This window comes from Aquarana catesbeiana, linkage group LG02 (assembly GCF_042186555.1).
Source record: "Aquarana catesbeiana isolate 2022-GZ linkage group LG02, ASM4218655v1, whole genome shotgun sequence".
NCBI lineage: Eukaryota > Metazoa > Chordata > Amphibia > Anura > Ranidae > Aquarana > Aquarana catesbeiana.
Genome location: NC_133325.1, coordinates 431741769 through 431762165, shown reverse-complemented (window position 1 = coordinate 431762165; position 20397 = coordinate 431741769).

Genomic DNA, 20397 nt, shown 5'->3' with positions numbered 1-20397 from the left:
ACTTACCTGCACCCAAGCAGCTGTCAAATTATGACAAGAGGTAACCAATTCATCCCCATAGGATTACATTGGCTGCCTGCACACAGCAACTGGCAGCTCCAGCCACATAAACAAACACCCCATCCATGGTGTATGAGCCTCTGCAAGCATGTGATTAGGACCTAAATGGTAACTTTATAATGAAAGTATAACTTTAAACTTGAGCAAAATTTTCAAATGTATCTCTACTTTCATGGACTGCTTCCATGGCCTTTTTGGCTACAAAAACAAAACACCCCATGCATGGTGTATGAGCCTCTGCAAGCATGTGATTAAGAACTACCACATGGAATTACATGGGCTGCCTGCACACAGCATCTGGCAGCTCTAGCCACATAAACAAACACACCATCCCTGGTGTATGAGCCTCTGTAAACATGAGATTAAGACCTAAATGGTAACTTGATAATTAAAGTATAACTTTAAACTTGAGCATCATTTTCAAGTTTATCACTACTTTCATGGACTGCTTCCATGGCCTTTTTGCCTACATTCTAAGAAAATCAACTCAGCTGTATAAATTACAGGTCCACTTCAATTACAGTAAACTAATGCATGAGATATACAGGTGTAAGCTGGACTGTAGCTGATAACTTCTGTCAAACTTTTTACTTTTTTTGCTGCTGTATTATCCTTCTGCAGCGTAGACAGGGTTAAATTGAATATTAATTAATACAGACGTGCAGCAGCCATCTTTAGGGAGAACACTGTCTTCAGTGCAGGGGGCAGCCATCTTGGCTGAGTCTGGATCAATCCTGGAGGACAATGATTGATTGATGCAACAGAGCAAGGAGAAGTGTGTCTGCAGGCTGCTGCGAGAAAAGGAGAGAACAGTCTGAAAGCTAGCAGGGGTGTCAGAAAAAGACTGGGTTGCTGGCTGAAGGGAACCCTGCCATAGCTGACCACAATAAGGTGAGACCTCAGACACGCAAAGAGACTGCTCATCACACGGACCTTGCCTCAAAGACTGGGAACTTTCTTCTTGGTAGAGTGTGAAGTGTGATTTGGATGTCTGGGGATATCAGAATGTACTAGAGAACACTCCTACTGCTTGTAAGTAAGCTGGACTGTCTAAGCAGGAATAAAAGAGAGAAATTCACATCAACTTCTATCCCTGTCTGATTTAAACTTGACATTTACTAAATCAGAGCACATGCCCAGAGACCCAGAAGAGGATGCCCTCAGTCTGGTTAGAGACTAACATTGCAGAAGTTAATTTGTTGTGAACTGTTGTGCTTTCTTCAAGAGCTCCAACTTTACTGGTCAACATTTATTTTCATCATTTACTGGCCAATTTGACAAAATGGGGATTGTTATAGCAACTCAGGACTGTCTTCATATACTGTTGCTAGGTAAATGCAGTTCAGTTCTGTTGGTTACTGTCAGAATACTGCAGGTGTTTAACCGTATCTCTCAGGGTAAAATTTTTGTCTTATTGGTTGTTTGTATAAGTAAACTTGCTATCTTTCTCTTCTTGTAAGCTATGCTTGGCCTAACAAATTCTTTAAAATACCCTAAGGTGTGTCAGTAAGTGTTGGGTGAGCGAGCTGTGTCATCTTCAGGTGCAAGACAAATCACAAAACAAATTTAATGGCTCTGGGGGGTATTTGTTACACACAGGATATATACTCAATGGCTAGAAAGCTATATGTTTGCAGCCTCTATGAAGTCACTAAACCATATTAGTTCAGTGTGATGGGGTTTCAAGTGGATTTCTCTGACTCCTTCAAAATACCTCATCTCAGAACACCAATCCAAGGCTATTGGCTACCAGGCTTTTCCTAACCAAATGTGATGTAATACTTATACGGTGATGAGTAACTTACCTGCCCCATTGGACTCTTTACCTGTTTACTATAACCTCCAAAAATGTACAAAATATCATACACCAGGAGAGGACTAGGAACTAGCTTTTTATGGTAGGGAAAGATTTCTGTGGGCTAAACAAATTATACCCACGCAAAGTGTGTCATTGTGCTGCAGTGATTAGTGGGCATGGCGAAATGTGGATGTTCCTAAAGAAGACAATTTAGAGGTTATTGGTAATCAGGTGTGTGCTATCACAAAGGAAATTGGTGCTCAAAGACTACACTCTACCAGATGCTGTGATCACAAGTCTGAACACAGAGAATGTAGCTGTATGATACCCAGCAGATGTTACTGACTGCAGGTCCCACTCTGACTGATGTCTGGATGGTAAAGAATTTCCACTTAGGGCCAGCATTATAACTTATTAGTACTGGTACGGGTGGCAGAAGATCCCCTGCCCCTCAGTCCAGTCCTTTACTGACAGACATACAGTACATTCTGTTTTTGAAATCATGCATTTAATTTTTTACTATTATTGGAGCATAATGCATCGATGTATAGCTCTGAAACTACAGCAACTGTTAGATGGTCATGCAGGAATGACTTCTGTACCTAAAAGAAAAAATATAGAGCATTGAAACGGAAATAGTTAAATATGGATTTTAAGCTGTTTTTAGTTTCTCTCTTTTAAAAAACCCAAAAGACAGGAGAAGCAGGTGTTAGTAGGAACTGACTAATACTAAGAAACAGATGACAGGCATCACGCTACATTACAGGATTAGCATTTCATAGCTGTTAATTACAAAAAAACAGTTTTTTTTTAATCAGTAAATAGTGTAGCTCCATAGCATGATGATGCCTTAATATGAAGAGCAGACAAAATCAATAATTATAAGCAAAATTACTTTTGCCGACATCCCTTGCAATGGGTAAGGAGTTATTATTTAGTCTAGTGTCAAACATCCTTAAAGTACTTTGTGCCACTTTTCCAATGCCTCAAATTGATTGACAGCAAATTTATCATACAAAGGAAGTTTCATTTTCACAATACATGCTAAACCCTTTTCTGGTTCAGAATTTCTGTTATATTAGATACTGGGCCTGATTTAGTAAAGAATATGTGTGCATGATCACACATGGATCCTGCGCAAACAAGGAAATTGTATGCCCACAGAATTTACCATGCACTAGTGGCATGTGCAAACACAGCATATAAATACGAGGAGTCTACTGACAAGTAGGGATGAGCCCGCGTTCGTGGAGAATTTGAGTGTCACGGAACACCCCATAATGCACTGCGAGATCGCAGTGCATTGCTGTATGATGATTGGCCAAAGCATGTACCTGACCTGTATGCTTTGGCCAATCACAGTGCGCTCTGCTGAGAGCCATAATTGGCCAATGGCAGGGTTGCTTTGGCCAATCATGGCTCAGGGGGACTAAGTCCACGCCCCACACTATATAAGGCTGCTTACAGAGCGGCCGTGTGGGACAGAGAGATAGCTTGAGCTAGATTAAGCAGGCAGGTTATTCAGTAGTAGCAGTGTATTTGATATATATATATATATACAGTCAGTCTAATATATATATATATATATATATATATATATATATATATATATATATATATATATATACTCTGCATTTAGCATAGACTATATATTCAGTGTTTACTCGATATTCAGTCAGTGCAGGCAGTGTATTTATATATATATATATATATATATATATATATATATATATATATATATATATACAGTCTTGTGTATATATTATATACAGTTGAGACGGAAAGTATTCAGACCCCTTTAAATTTTTCACTCCTTGTTATATTGCAGCCATTTGCTAAAATCATTTAAGTTCATTTTTTTTCCTCATTAATGTAAATACAACACACCATATTGACAGAAAAACACAGAATTGTTGACATTTTTGCAGATATATTAAAAAAGAAAAACTGAAATACCACATGGTCCTAAGTATTCAGACCCTTTGCTCAGTATTTAGTATTTGATCTAATACAGCCATGAGTCTTTTGGGGAAAGATGCAACAAGTTTTTCACACCTGGATTTGGGGATCCTCTGCCATTCCTCCTTGCAGATCCTTTCCAGTTCTGTCAGGTTCGATGGTAAACGTTGGTGGACAGCCATTTTAGGTCTCTCCAGAGATGCTCAATTGGGTTTAAGTCAGGGCACTGACTGGGCCATTCAAGAACAGTCACGGAGTTGTTGTGAAGCCACTCCTAGGTTATTTTAGCTGTGTGCTTAGGGTCATTGTCTTGTTGGAAGGTAAACCTTCAGCCCAGTCTGAGGTCCTGAGCACTCTGGAGAAGGTTTTCGTCCAGGATATCCCTGTACTTGGCCGCATTCATCTTTCCCTCCATTGCAACCAGTGGTCCTGTCCCTGCAGCTGAAAAACACCCCCACAGCATGATGCTACCACCACCATGCTTCACTGTTGGGACTGTATTGGACAGGTGATGAGCAGTGCCTGGTTTTCTCCACACATATCGCTTAGAATTAAGGCCAAAAAGTTCTATCTTGGTCTCATCAGACCAGAGAATCTTATTTCTCACCATCTTGGAGTCCTTCGGGTGTTTTTTTAGCAAACTCCATGCGGGCTTTCATGTGTCTTGCACTGAGGAGAGGCTTCTGTCAGGCCACTCTGCCATAAATCCCCAACTGGTGTAGGGCTGCATTGATGGTTGACTTTCTACAACTTTCTCCCATCTCCCAACTGCATCTCTGGAGCTCAGCCACAGTGATCTTTGGGTTTTTCTTTACCTCTTTCACCAAGGCTCTTCTCTCCTGATAGCTCATTTTGGCCGGACGGACAGCTCTAGGAAGGGTTCTGGTCGTCCCAAACGTCTTCCATTTAAGGATTATGGAGGCCACTGTGCTCTTAGGAACCTTAAGTGCAGCAGAATTTTTTTTGTAACCTTGGCCAGATCTGTGCCTTGCCACAATTCTGTCTCTGAGCTCTTCAGCCAGTTCCTTTGACCTCATGATTCTCATTTGCTCTGACATGCACTGTGAGCTGTAAGGTCTTATATAGACAGGTGTGTGGCTTTCCTAATCAAGTCCAATCAGTATAATCAAACACAGCTGGACTCAATTGAAGGTGTAGAACCATCCCAAGGATGATCAGAAGAAATGGACAGCACCTGAATTAAATATATGAGTGTCACAGCAAAGGGTCTGAATACTTAGGACCATGTGATATTTCAGTTTTTCTTTTTTAATAAATCTGCAAAAATGTCAACAATTCTGTGTTTTTCTGTCAATATGGTGTGCTGTGTGTACATTAATGAGGGAAAAAAAATAACTTAAATGATTTTAGCAAATGGCTGCAATATAACAAAGAGTGAAAAATTTAAGGGGGTCTGAATACTTTCCGTCCCCACTGTATATACTCTGCATTCAGTGTAGCCTATATCTACAGTGCATTCCGTGGTGTACTGTTTCTATTACACGTCTGGTGGTGTACACAGTACATAATACAGTGTAGCCGTTGTATAGTTGCTAATACAGTGCAGGCGGTGTACACAGTATCTAATACAGTGTGTACAGTTTCTAATAGACCTCAGGCAGTGTATTAATATATATATATTTATATACTCTGCATTCAGTGTAGCCTATATCTACAGTGCATTCCGTGGTGTACTGTTTCTAATACACTTCAGGCGGTGTACACAGTATCTAATACAGTGTAGTGTGGTGTTGCAAAACAAAAAATGCATAATGTCCGGAAGACCACCAAAGAGAGGCAGACGCTCACAGGCCACTAAAAGAGGGCAAGCAGCCTCTGTGTCTACAGTCAACAGTGGTGGTCGTGGACATGGTGCATCCTCTGCAGGTGGCTGTGGAGCACGTTTGTCCTTTTTTTCTGCTGCTGGCCATGTTATTGAGCCACAACATGCAGAAGAGTTGGTAGAGTGGATAACGAATTCGTCCTCATCCTCCTCATCCTCTGTCACCCAGGCTCAGAGTAGTTTGCCTTCCAACGCAGCCTCCAAAGCGGCCTATTCCACCGGCTCCTTGTCCACAGTCACTCCTTCCATAGCCCCACCATCATGCACGGAGGGGTCCCCAGAATTATTCGACCACAGTGTCAGTTATATGCTGCTGGAGGATGCGCAGCGATTTGAATGCTCCAATGTTGGTTCCCAGGTTGAGGAAGGGAGTAACATGAGCCTAGAGAGAGGGGGTGCCACAGAAGGACAAGAAACTGGCAGTCATGTTTCACAGCAGCGCCCGTTCCTGCGCCCAACAAAAGTATCTGTGAGGGGATACAGTGTTGTGGCACCACCACCATGACCCAAGGGTCAGTTTTTCTGCCTCTGTTTAACAGGGACATGTAATTACAATGTTTGATATAATATTTCACAGCAGGGCCTGTTCCAGCACCCCACAAGAGTAACTGTGATGCTGCGTACACACGAGCGGAATTTCCAACAGAAAGAGTCTGATGGGAGCTTTTCATCGTATATTCCGACAGTGTGTATGCCCCATCGGACTTTTTCTGTTGAAAATTCATACGAACTTAGATAGAGAACATGTTCTATATTTTTCCGACGGAAACAAATTACTATCGGAAAAAAAACGCTTGTCTGTATGCTGTTCCGACGCACCAAAAACAACGCATGCTCTGAAGCAAGTACGAGATGGAAGCTATTGGCTACTGGCTATTGAACTTCCGTTTTCTAGTCCCGTCGTGTGTGTTGTATGTCACCGCGTTCTGGACGGTTGGAATTTGGTATGACCGTGTATATGCAAGACAGCTTGAGCAAAATTCTGTCGGAACTTCATCGGAAAAACCTTCAGAGTTTATTCCGACGGCAAAACCGATCGTGTGTACAGGACATGGGGGCGTACAGTGTTCTGGTACCACCAATACCTGAGGCTAAATTCTCTGCAGAGTATATAGGGCAAGCCGTATAGTATATATACTGCTGTTCAGAGTATATAGTGCCTGGGGACCCCCACGCCATTTTTTTTTAAATTTGGGTGTGGGGTTCCCCTTAATATCCATACCAGACCTGAAGGGCCTGGTATGAATTTGGGGGGGGACATCCACGCCATTTTTGGGGGTATTTTTATCTATATTGCTGGGATCCGACAATACATTACAGCCGCAAGCAGTTTTAAATGACATTTTTTCCTTTAGAAATGTCATTTTGCTGCAGCTCTGTTATAAACATGGGAAAGATGCGCTACTTTACAGGCATACTAAGGATACCCCCAGGCATGATATTTAACCACTTCCATACAGGGAATTTTCACCCCCTTCCTGCCCAAGCCAATTTTCAGCTTTCAGTGCTGTCACACTTTGAATAACAATTGCGCGGTCATACAACACTGTACCCAAATTAAATTTTTATCATATTTTCCCCACTAATAGAGCTTTCTTTTGGTGGTATTTGATCACCCCTGCGGTTTTTATTTCTTGCGCTATAAACAAAACAAGAGTGACAAGTTTGAAAAAAACACAATATTTTTTACTTTTTGCTATAATAAATATCACAATTTTTTTTTTTTAAACAAATTTTTTCCTCAGTTTAGGCCGATACATATTCTTCTACATATTTTTGGTAAAAAATATCGCAATAAGCGTATATTTATTGGTTTGCGCAAAAGTTATAGCGTCTACAAAATAAGGGGATAGATTGATAGCATTTTAATTATTTTTTTTTTTACTAGTAATGGCGGCGATCAGCGATTTTTAACGTGACTGCGATATTGCAGCGGACACAATTTTGACACATTTTTGGGACCATTCACATTTATACAGCGATCCGTGCTATAAAAATGCATTGATTACTGTATAAATGTGACTAGCAATGAAGGGGTTAACCAGGAGGGGGCGCTGTAGGGTTAAATGTGTTCCTAAGGAGTGATTCTAACTGTGGGGGGAGGGGATTCACAAGGGAGGAGACCGATCAGTGTTCCTCTGTACAAGGAACACACCATCGGTCACCTCCCATCTGACAGGATGTGGATCTGTGTGTTTACATACACAGATCCACAGTCCTGCTCGGTTACCGGGCAATTGCGGGTACTCGGCGGACATCGCGGCCGCCAGGCACGCGCACCGGGACCCGAGTGACGCGGCGTGCGTGTGCCCCCTAGGGATCCTGGAAGGCAGCGCCGACGGTGGCCCAGGATAACAGCTGCACCGTCCCACCGTCATATGACAGTGGGCGGGCAGCAAGTGGTTAAAGGAATATTTTATTTTTATTGTTTCACTTTAAGCATTATTAAAATCACTGTTCCCGAAAAACTGTTCTGAGAGAGCTGAATGACACAGTCAAAGGACTGGTAAGAGGAGCAGCCGTGCTGCCAACACGTAAGCCAGGTTGCTTGGTATTTTCATTAATTAATTTTATGTGGAAGAATCCCCTGCATGGGCAACTGATGTATACGTGAACTTTCCTTTATTCAATAAAAGTGAGCTGTCACGCTCTAAAAATACAGTTTGGACTGGCGCAGCTCATTGTAAATGCACCTGCTACTTGAGTTTAATGCCTCATTCTCACATATTGGTGGAGAATGCGGGCATGATGGTGGCGTTCCGGCTCCTTGCATGCCAGAACAGTGAGTTGGCCAGTAACTGTGTATGCTCTGCAGTGTGTTCAGCATTGCGTGTGTCTCAGCTCTTAACCGCTTGCCGACCGCGTCACGCAGATATACTGCGGCAGAAGGGCTCGTACCTGTAGGTTCCCCTTTAAGAGGCGGCCAGCGGGCACGCATGCCGCCGGCAGCGCCCACGGCAAGCTCCGTGAGTCGGGTCGCAGGTCCCGCGGACTCGATCGCCGTGGGGATACCCGCGATCTCCTCACGGGGAGGAAGAACGGGGAGATGCTAATGTAAATAGCATCTCCCCGTTCTGCCTAGTGAGAGTGTCACTTTATCTCTGCTCCCTGTCATCAGAGCAGAGATCAGTCACATGTCACACAAAGCCATGCCCCTCACAGTTAGAAACACGCCCCTAGGACACACTTAACCCCTACACTGCCACCTAGTGGTTAACCCTTTCGTTGCCAGTGTCATTTACACAGGAATCAGTGCATTTGTATTGCACTGATTGCTGTATAAATGACAATGGTCCCAAAAATGTGTCAAAAATGTCTGATGTGTCCGCCATAATGTCGCATTCACAATAAAAACCGCTGATCGCCACCATTTAAAAAAAAAAATTATTAATAAAAATGCCATAAAACTATCCCCTATTTTGTAAACGCTATAACTTTTGCGCAAACCGATCAATAATCGCTTATTGCGATTTTTTTTACCAAAAATATGTAGAAGAATACGTATCGGCCTAAACTGAGGGAAAAAAATGTTTTTTTATATATTTTTGGGGGATATTTATTATAGCAAAAAGTAAAAAATAATGCGTTTTTTTCAAAATTGTCTCTCTTTTTTGTTTATAGCACAAAAAAAAAAAAGCGCAAGGGTGTTCAAATACCACCAAAAGAAAGCTCTATTTGTGGGGAAAAAAGGACGTCAATTTTGTTTGGGAGCCACGTCGCACGACCGCGCAATTGTCAGTTAAAGCGACACAGTGCCGAATCGCAAAAAGTGCTCTGGTCAGGAAGGGGGTAAATTCTTCCAGGGCTGAAGTGGTTAAAGAAACAGTACTCCAGGTTGAACTGTGCAAGTGTGCTGTAGATGTGCAGCGGAGTGACTGTAAAGATGGGACGGTCAAAACATAAATCAACGTATGCTGACCTAAAAGAGAGGACTTTGTGGCTGGAGGGGTTGTTACTGACAGAACAAGCCGCAGACTGGTGCAAGATGCATTTGGCTTCACTGGAGCAAAGAAAAACAGAACACAAATCATCACTCAGTGCAAGGAGTGAGAAGATGGGTGCGGTTGCCCGTGGAAACAAAGAAGAAATCTGTACGGCTGACTTCATACAGTTTATGTTGCCTTCTGAACATGTTGAAGACTTTTTGGGTGATTTTGCTATGATCGCTTTCTCCCAAAGGTGGCCCAGAATCCTCTGGGCTGAATTGGTGCAACCTTTTCTGATGCAAGAGTACCAAGAGGTGTACTGCGGGATGTGCCATAACCGAGATGACTACGACAATATCCTGAGAGCAATCCAATCTAGAGAGTGCTGGAAAAATTCAACAGGGAGAATGTGGTCTCTCATAGCAACCGGAGAAAGTCAGTTTGCAGAAAGGAGGAGCTACAGCAGAGATGTGGCTCAAATTCTGAGTGAAGAGGTTCGTGCAAAATGTCTGTTGTCACCCCTGGCAACTGTGAAGGAAATTTTGTTCAGCCTGCAGGGGGTGATGGAGAGCACAAGAAACCAGTGGTTTCAGGTTATGGCTGCTTGTGTGAAGTGGTCAGCCCAGAGAAGAGGGCACAGTATCCAACATCCTGCAAGGGGTATGACCATGTGTGTGGGTCTGCTGTTACCCCTGGCAACAGGAAACCTGTTTGGCCTGCAGGGATGTTGGAAAATCAAAGAAGAATGCAATGTTGCCCCGTGTCCATGTGGGGGCATTAGCTTGTGAGAACACAGCAAAGAAGCAACGTTGCCCTCAATTGAAGCTTTCAACACCTGCCAAATGGAATGGTAAGTCTGTTACTGTTACAAATGTGAGAGAGACTGGTCAGGGCACTATTCCCTGTGAAGTGGGAGTAAGTCCAGTGAGAAAATCTGCTTTTTAGAGACTTGCTGCAAATGAATACCCTGTTTAGTAACAAAGCACAGTTTGAAGCTGAACCTGTAGCAAGCTTGAGGACTGTTAAGGACTTGTCTCCGTGCAATGCCCTTTGTAGCAGAGAGACAAGGGTTAAAGCTAAACCTAATGATTTGGTGTGTACTCAGAAGTCTGAAAATGGTGATATATTTTCCTCTATGTTGATGTTTAAAAGGGAAAACTGTTCTGTGCAAAGGGACAGGACTGATTCAGCAGAGTGCTGAAGTATATAGGTCAGGGGTGACCACTGAGAGATATGTGCCATTGCCCCTAGCAACCATGACAGGTGCAACAGGATTGTTCCTGGAGACCTCCCAGGAGCTCATGGTGTCTGAGCTTGAGGTTTCCCAGGGTGACTGTGTAGCCACCCCGATGGGTGAGAGAGTGACTTATAAAGTCAAAAGCAATGTCCCACAGGCTCAAGCTGTTAATGAGCTGGGACAGCCTGTGAAAGTCAGGAATGTATTTCTGACAATGTTGATGATGAAGGTTTTCCCATAGCAACCACAGGCAGTGCCACAGAGTTGTCCCTGGAAATCTCACGAGGACTTCCTGTGTTGGAGCTGACGGTGGTCCAGGTCAGCTCTGCTACTGCCCAGGTGGAACAAAATGGGAAAATAGCTGAAATGGTGGAGCATATATTATTGTAATTTAATGTGGTTAACAATGACTTGTGCCTGATGTCTTCTACCAAGCCACTCTGTCCGCCTGTGTCTCCTTGGGTAGATGGAGCACAGACAGGATAGACTGGGATAGTTTGGCAAGAAAGTTAATGGTAGTATTAAAGGAAACCTTCATGTGTGATAGTAAGGTGGACATTATTGCTGCAGTGACAAATGGAGAGGCTGCAAAGGCAGTAGACACTGGTGCATTGGCTATTGCAGAACTTAACCCCCTCCAGGAGGAAGGATCGGAAAAGGGTGCATACATAGCAGAAGTTTTGTCCACAGCAAAGGGTAAAGGATAATGACTTGGAAAAGCTCAGTATTGCTAAAAATGAGAGGGTGAACATGACGCATGCGTTTGGCAGTGCTAAAAGGGAGCCGCAAGTTGTGTCAGTAACCTCTGAGGTGGAGGTCTCCTCAAGTATTTCGGCCTCTCAAGCCTTAGCAAATGAGCCCCTCCACGTCGCTAGCAAAGGAAGAGTCCCTAAAGTTCTATGTTTGGAGGTGGGTTCCTTTGAAATAACTGAGATGTTAAAAATGTTGGATTTGGTTAAATCTTTTTTGTTACACACCTGCGTGTATCCACTACAGATGAGCGGTCTGTTACTGCATAGTACCAATCAGTGGAGACAAGGGGTACAGGCGATGTTAAGACATCTTGATAGAAATTGATATTGGTTACTACAATGTAGGTTACTTTTGTGGAAAGTGGCAGTTGTGTGCGGCAGGCGCTAAGGGGAACTGCTAGAGCCATCAAAAATTACAGACATGGTAGAAGTCTCTCCGTATGGTGATGTGATGAGGTGCATTCCTGCTGGTGCGGTCTGAGGTGTGGGTGAGCAGTGGTTGGTACATGGCGCGTGTACTGCCTCAACAGCTAGACCTCCTGTGAAGGAAGGGCCCGGAACAGACGCAGCAGTAGCAGTGATTCTGCCAATCACAGACAAAGAGGTACAAGTTGAGGTACCCGGAGACACGCACAGAAAACAGTGACAGAAAATAACAGTGTTGGTAACGGTAACAGGGAAATGGATGAACTGATGTTGCACGTTGTTGCAAATGAGGTATTAGTTGCCAAGAATAACCACAAAAGGGTTACCGAATCCAAAGGTACATCAAGAGTGGTTGAAGTTGATACAAATGAGAAAGAAAGGGGTTTGGGGTTAAGCACAGGAGATTCCCTACAGCAGTGGTCATCAACCCTGTCCTCAAGGCCCACTAACAGGCCAGGTTTTATGTATTACCTTGGGGAGATGCAGACTAGAATACTGCAATCACTGAGCAGCAAATGATATCACCTGTGATGTATTTCAGTTACCTTGCAAACCTGGCCTGTTATTGGGCCCTGAAGACAGGGTTGATGACCACTGCCCTACAGCATCAGGACAGCATCAATAAGTTGTGAAAAGGTGTCAGGAAAGCCAAAGTACACCAAGAAAACAAAGGTATTCCTAAGACCCTAAGATCGAAGGTTGGTAGGAGGGCCTTGTTAAGGTCTCAAAAGTGCTTGTGAAAGCATGTCAGGAAGAAGACCTGGGAAGGTCTACATGGGTCAAAGGGAGCCATGTTTTCCTTTAATGGTGCCAGAGTTAGAAGCTTGTGTCTCCTGCCCTCCGGTTGGAAACAAAAGGGGGAGGTATGTGACAGAGAGAGGCTCTGTTGCTATAAGTTTATAGGAAAAGGTGACCCAGGAGTCTCATTAAGGGTTAATGCAAGGTTCAGAACTAACATACCTCCAGGTTCTGTAGTTCTGAATCAAAACATTCAATCCTGGGTCCAGATTTTGCTAGAGGCCTGCAACCTGGCTCACTACACAGGTGTGCGGGGTCATTACAGTGTATATAATCAGGTCTGAGAATTGCTCAAAGCTTCCATTTTGGAGACAGCTTCCAGTTTGGGGAGACGGAAGGTCTCACCCGGGGTCAGGGGGCCCCAGCCAGTAGCTACGAGACAGAGGTCTCATTGAGGGGTCAGAGAGCCCAGCCAGAAGCCACAAGACAGCAGGTCTCTGTCCCAGGAGTCAGGTCAGCTCCTATCAGGGGTGTCAGGAGAACCCCAATCCTTAGGCCAGAGGTGGGCCACGCAGCAGCGCACTGCAACTGAAGTCTAGAGATCCAAGTATTCTGAGAGAGCTGAATGACACAGTCAAAGGACTGGTGAGCCAGGTGGCTTGGTATTTTCGTTAATTCTTGTTATGTTAAAGAACCCCCTGCGTGGGCAACTGATGTATAAGTGAACTTTCCTTTATTCAATAGAAGTGGACTGCCACGCCCTAAAACTAAAGTTTGAACTGGCACAGCTCATTGTAAATGCACCTGCTACTTGAGTTTAATTTCTAAATCTCATATATATATATATATATATATATATATATATATATATATATATATATATATATATATATATATATATATATATATATATATATATATATATATTATCTCACAAAAGTGAGTACGCCCCATCATATTTTTGTAAATATTTTATTATATCTTTTGATGTGACAACACTGATGAAATGACACTTTGCTACAAAGTAAAGTAGTGAGTGTACAGCTTATATAACAGTGTAAATTTACTGTCCCCTCAAAATAACTCAACACACAGCCATTAATGTCTAAACCGCTGGCAACAAAAGTGAGTACACCCCTAAGTGAAAATGTCTAAATTTGTCCCAATTAGCCATTTCCTCTCTCCGGTGTCTTGTGAATCGGTAGTGTTACAAGGTCTCAAATGTGAATGGAGAGCAGGTATGTTAAATTTGGTGTTATCGCTCTCACTCTCTCATACTGGTCACTGGAAGTTCAACATGTCACCTCATGGCAAAGAACTCTCTGAGGATCTGAAAAGAAGAATTGCTGCTCTATATAAAGATGGCCTGGGCTATAAGAAGTTTGCCTAGACCCTGAAACTGAGCTGCAACATGGTGACCAAGACCATACAGCAGTTTAACAGGACAGGTTCCACTCAGAACAGGCCATGCCATGGTCGACCAAAGAAGTTGAGTGCACATGCTCAGAGTAATATCCAGAGGTTGTCTTTGGAAAATAGACGTATGAGTGCTGCCAGCATTGCTGCAGAGGTTGAAGGGGTGGGGGGTATACCTGTCAGTGCTCAGACCATATGCTGCACGCTGCATGAAATTGGTCTGCATGGCTGTCATCCCAGAAGGAAGCTTTTTCTAAAGATGATGTACAAGAAAGCCTGCAAACAGTTTGCTGCAGACAAGCAGACTAAGGACGTGGATTACTGGAACCATGTCCTGTGGTCTGATGAGACCAAAATAAACTTATTTGCTTCAGATGGTGTCAAGCGTGTGTGGCGGCAACCAGGTGAGGAGTACAAAGATAAGTTTATCTTGCCTACAATCAAGCATGGTGGTGGGAGTGTCATGGTTTGGGGCTGCATGAGTACTGCCGGCACTCCAAGATGACCAATGACTTGCTAAAGAAGCTGAGGGTAAAGGTGATGGACTGGCCAAGCATGTCTCCAGACCCAAACCCTATTGAGAATCTGTGAGGCATCCTCAAACGGAAGGTGGAGGAGCGCAAGGTCTCTAACATCCACCTGCTCCGTGATGTCCTTATGGAGGAGTAGAAGAGCATTCCAGTGGCAACCTGTGAAGCTCTGGTGAACTCCATGCCCAAGAGGGTTAAGGCAGTGGTGGAAAACAATGGCGGCCACAGAAAATATTAACACTTTGGGCCAAATTTGGAAATTTTCACTTAGGGGTTTACTCACTTTTGTTGCCAGTGGTTTAGACATTAATGGCTGTGTGTTGAGATATTTTGAGGGGACAGTAAATTTACACTGTTATACAAGCTGTACACTCACTGCTTTAATTGTAGCGTCATTTCTTCAGTGTTGTCACATGTCACATGGAAAGATATAATAACATTCTTACAAAAATGTGAGGGGTGTAGTCATTTTTGTGAGATACTGTACATGTAAAGTATTCAGACCCCCCTAAATTTTTCACTCTTTGTTATATTGCAGCCATTTGCTAAAATCATTTAAGTTCATTTTTTTGCTCATTAATGTACACACGGCACACCATATTGACAGAAAAACACAGAATTGTTGACATTTTTGCAGATTTATTAAAAAAGAAAAACTGAAATATCACATGGTCCTAAGTATTCAGACCCTTTGCTGTGACACTCATATATTTAACTCAGGTACTGTCCATTTCTTCTGATCATCCTTGAGATGGTTCTACACCTTCATTTGAGTCCAGCTGTGTTTGATTATACTGATTGGACTTGATTAGGAAAGCCACACACCTGTCTATATAAGACCTTACAGCTCACAGTGCATGTCAGAACAAATGAGAATCATGAGGTCAAAGGAACCGCCTGAAGAGCTCAGAGACTGAATTGTGGCAAGGCACATACAGCACAGTGGCCTCCATAATCCTTAAATGGAAGACATTTGGAACGACCAGAACCCTTCCTAGAGCTGGCCGTCTGGCCAAACTGAGCTATCAAGGGAGAAGAGCCTTGGTGAGAGAGGTAAAGAAGAACCCAAAGATCACTGTGGCTGAGCTCCAGAGATGCAGTCAGGAGATGGGAGAAAGTTGTAGAAAGTCAACCATCACTGCAGCCCTCCACCAGTTGGGGCTTTATGGCAGAGTGGCCCGACGGAAGCCTCTCCTCAGTGCAAGACACATGAAAGCCTGCATGGAGTTTGCTAAAAAACACCTGAAGGACTCCAAGATGGTGAGAAATAAGATTCTTTGGTCTGATGAGACCAAGATATAACTTTTTGCCCTTAATTCTAAGCGGTATGTGTGGAGAAAACCAGGCATTGCTCATCACTAGGGATGAGCCGAACACCCCCCTGTTCGGTTCGCACCAGAACATGCGAACAGGAAAAAAGTTCGTTCGAACACGCGAACACCTTTAAAGTCTATGGGACACGAACATGAATAATCAAAAGTGCTAATTTTAAAGGCTAATAAAGGCTATTTAACAAGGGGACCCCCAGATCCCGGCCCCCCCCTGTGTGAAATGGTAAGGGGGTACAAAAGTACCCCTACCATTTCACTAAAAAACTGTCAAAAATGTTAAAAATGACAAGAGACAGTTTTTGACAATTCCTTTATTTAAATACTTCTTCTTTCTTCTATCTTCCTTCATCTTCTGGTTCTTCTGGCTCTTCTGGTTCTTCCTCCGGCGTTCTCGTCCAGCATCTCCTCCGTGGCCTCTTCTATCTTCTTCTCCTCGGGCCGCTCCGCACCCATGGCATGGGGGGCAGACCCCCACAACCACCGGCCAGGGTTGTGGGGATGAGGCCCTTGTCCTCATCAACATGGGGACAAGGTGTTTTGGGGGGCTACCCCAAAGCACCCTCCCAATGTTGAGGGCATGTGGCCTGGTACGGTTCAGGAGGGGGGGGGCCGCACTCTCGTCCCCCCCTCTTTTCCTGCGGCCTGCCAGGTTGCGTGCTCGGATAAGGGTCTGGTATGGATTTTTGGGGGGACCCCACGCCGTTTTTTTTTTTTTTTTTGGCGCGGGGTTCCCCTTAAAATCCATACCAGACCTGAAGGGTCTGGTATGGAATTTAGGGGGAACCCCACCTCATTTTTTTTTAAAATTTTGGCCGGGGTTCCCCTTAATATCCATATCAGACCTGAAGGGCCTGGTATGGAATTTAGGGGGATTCCCACGTCATTTTTTTTTTTTTAATTTTGGTTCGGGGTTCCCATGCCGTTTTTATCAATGAACTTCTATGTGTATTGTCGGCAATGCAATAGCCGCGGGTAGTTTTAAATGAGTTTTTTCCTTCAAAATGTCATTTTGCTGTCAGACTGTTCTAAACACAGGAAACATGCGCCCCTTTACAGGCATACTATAGACACCCCCCAGGTACGAAATTTAAAGGGATATTACACTTTTATTGTTTGACTTTAAGCATTATTAAAATCACTGCTCCTGAAAAAACGTCCGTTTTTAAAACTTTTTTTTGCATTGATCCATGTCCCCTGTGGCAGGACCCAGGTCCCCAAACACTTTTTATGACAATAACTTGCATATTAGCCTTTAAAATTAGCACTTTTGATTTCTCCCATAGACTTTTAAAGGGTGTTCTGCGGCATTCCAATTTGCCGCGAACACCCCAAATTGTTCGCTGTTCAGCGAACTTGCGAACAGCCAATGTTCGAGTCGAACATGAGTTCGACTCGAACTCGAAGCTCATCCCTACTCATCACCTGTCCACAGTCCCAACAGTGAAGCATTGTGGTGGCAGCATCATGCTGTGGGGGAGTTTTTCAGCTGCAGGGACAGGACAACTGGTTGCAATAGAGGGAAAGATGAATGCGGCCAAGTACAGGGCTATACTGGACGAAAACCTTCTCCAGAGTGCTCAAGACCTCAGACTGGACCGAAAGTTTACCTTCCAACAAGACAATGACCCTAAGCACACAGCTAAAATAATAAAGGAGTGGCTTCACAACAACTCCGTGACTGTTCTTGAATGGCCTAGCCAGAGCCCTGACTTAAACCCAATTGAGCATCTCTGGAGAGACCTAAAAATGGCTGGCCACCAACGTTTACCATCCAACCTGACAGAACTGGAGAGGATCTGCAAGGAGGAATGGCAGAGGATCCCCAAATCCAGGTGTGAAAAACTTGCATCTTTCCCAAAAAGACTCATGGCTGTATTAGATCAAATACTAAATACTGAGCAAAGGGTCTGAATACTTAGGACCATGTGGTATTTCAGTTTTTCTTTTTTAATAAATCTGCAAAAATGTCAACAATTCTGTGTTTTTCTGGCAATATGGGGTGCTGTGTGTACATTAATGAAGAAAAAAATAAACTTAAATGATTTTAGCAAATGGCTGCAATATAACAAAGAGTGAAAACTTTAAGGGGGTCTGAATACTTTCCATCCCCACTGTATATACACAGGGCTTTTTTTCTCAGAGAATAGGTGCAGGAACTCCCCTCTCCTGTGTCATCATTTGTCTCTGCCCCCCTACCCATCTCCAAGCACCGTCCCTTGTTTCCACCCCATACCCACCTCCCAGAACCATCTATTTTAGAGAAACATGTTTTTCAAGCACTTTATATATCAATTTATTTGTTTTGGTTGATTACTTATTTTTTGTATATGTGTTTGGGTTGAGTATTTAAGCCTTTTATGAGTTGCGACGCCTCTTTATATATTCAATAAGTAGATTGATGTGTAGGGTAACCGCAAGATTTACTTTTTACACAAGTAATCTTTATGGAATTTGGTAATTATAGCAATAAAGGTAGTAAAATGGATCCTTTGCAGCCAGCAACAACAATAGCCCCCCCCGGTAAAAGACACCCCCAAAAATAACAGATTCCCCCAGCAACAATTGACTTCTTTAAACAAAATACCACATCGCAATAACAGACCCACCCCAGGAACAATAGACCCCACCAGCAACAAAAGATCTCCCGGGAGTGAGCAACAATAGACCCCTCCTCAACAGTAGATCGTTTCCAGCAACAATTGACCCACACCAACATAAGACCCCCCAGCAACAATAGACCCCTTCCACAACACTAGATCTCCTCTAGCAACAATAGATTCCCCAGCAGCCAGCATCAATAGATCCTCCAGCAGCCAGCAACAATAGACTCCTCCCTCAACAGTTGATCCGCCCATCCACAATTGACCCACTAGCAACATAATACCCCCCAGCAACAATAGATCCCCCAGAAGCTGGCATCATTGTACCCTTCAGCGCACCCCACTACCCCTTGCCACTGCATACATTCAGTGCTGGAGGTGCCGGAACTGCATTCCCCCACGTTCCCGCTGAAAAAAGCCCTGTATATACAGTATCTCACAAAAGTGAGTACACCCCTCACATTTTTGTAAATATTTTATTCTATCTTTTCATGTGACAACACTATAGAAATGACACTTTCCTACAATGTAAAGTAGTGAGTGTACAGCTTGTATAACAGTGAAAATTTGGTGTCCCTTCAAAATAACTCAACACACAGCTATTAATGTCTAAATTGGGACCAATTAGCCATTTTCCCTCCCCAGTGTCATGTTACTCGTTAGTGTTACAAGGTCTCAGGTGTGAATGGGTAGCAGGTGTGTTAAATTTGGTGTTATCTCTCATACTGGTCACTGGAAGTTAAACATGGCACCTCATGGCAAAGAACTCTCAAAAGATCTGAAAAAAAAATTGTCGCTCTAAATAAAGATGGCCTAGGCTATAAGAAGATTGCTAAGACCCTGAAACTAAGCTGCAGCATGGTGGCCAAGACCATACAGCGGTTTAACAGGACAGGTTCCACGCAGAACAGGTCTGGCCATGGTGGACCAAAGAAGTTGAGTGCACGTGCTCAGCGTTGTATCCAGAGGTTGTCTTTGGTCTTTGTCTTGCTGCAGAGGTTGAAGGGGTGGGGGGGTCAGCCTGTCGGTGAACAGACCACACACCATACACTGCATCAAATTGGTCTGCATGGCTGTCGTCCCAGAAGGAAGCCTCTTCTAAAGATGATGCACAAGAAAGCCTGCAAACAGTTAGCTGAAGACATAAGACTAAGAACATGGATTACTGGAACCATGTCCTGTGGTCTGATGAGACCAAGATAAACGTATTTGGTTCAGATGGTGTCAAGCGTGTGTGGTAGTAACCAGGTGAGGAGTACAAAGACAAGTGTGTCATGCCTACAGTCAAGCATGGTGATGGGAGTGTCATGATCTGGGCCTGCATAAGTGCTGCCGCCACTGGAGAGCTACAATTCATTGAGGGAACCATGAATGAGAACATGTACTGTGACATACTGAAGCAGAGCATAATCCCCTCCCTTCGGAGACTGGGCCACAGGGCAGTATTCCAACATGGTAACGACCCCAAACACACCTCTAAGATGACCACTGTCTTGCTAAAGAAGCTGAGGGTAAAGGTGATGGACTGGCCAAGCATGTCTCCAGACCTAAACCCTATTGAGCATCTGTGGGGCATCCTCAAATGGAAGATGGAGCGCAAGGTCTCTAACATCCACCAGCTTCGTGATGTCGTCATGGAGGAGTGGAAGAGAACTCTAGTGGCAATCTGTGAAGCTCTGGTGAACTCCATGCCCAAGAGGGTTAAGGCAGTGCTGGAAAATAATGGTGGTCACACAAAATATTGACACTTTGGACATTTTCACTTAGGGGTGTACTCAATT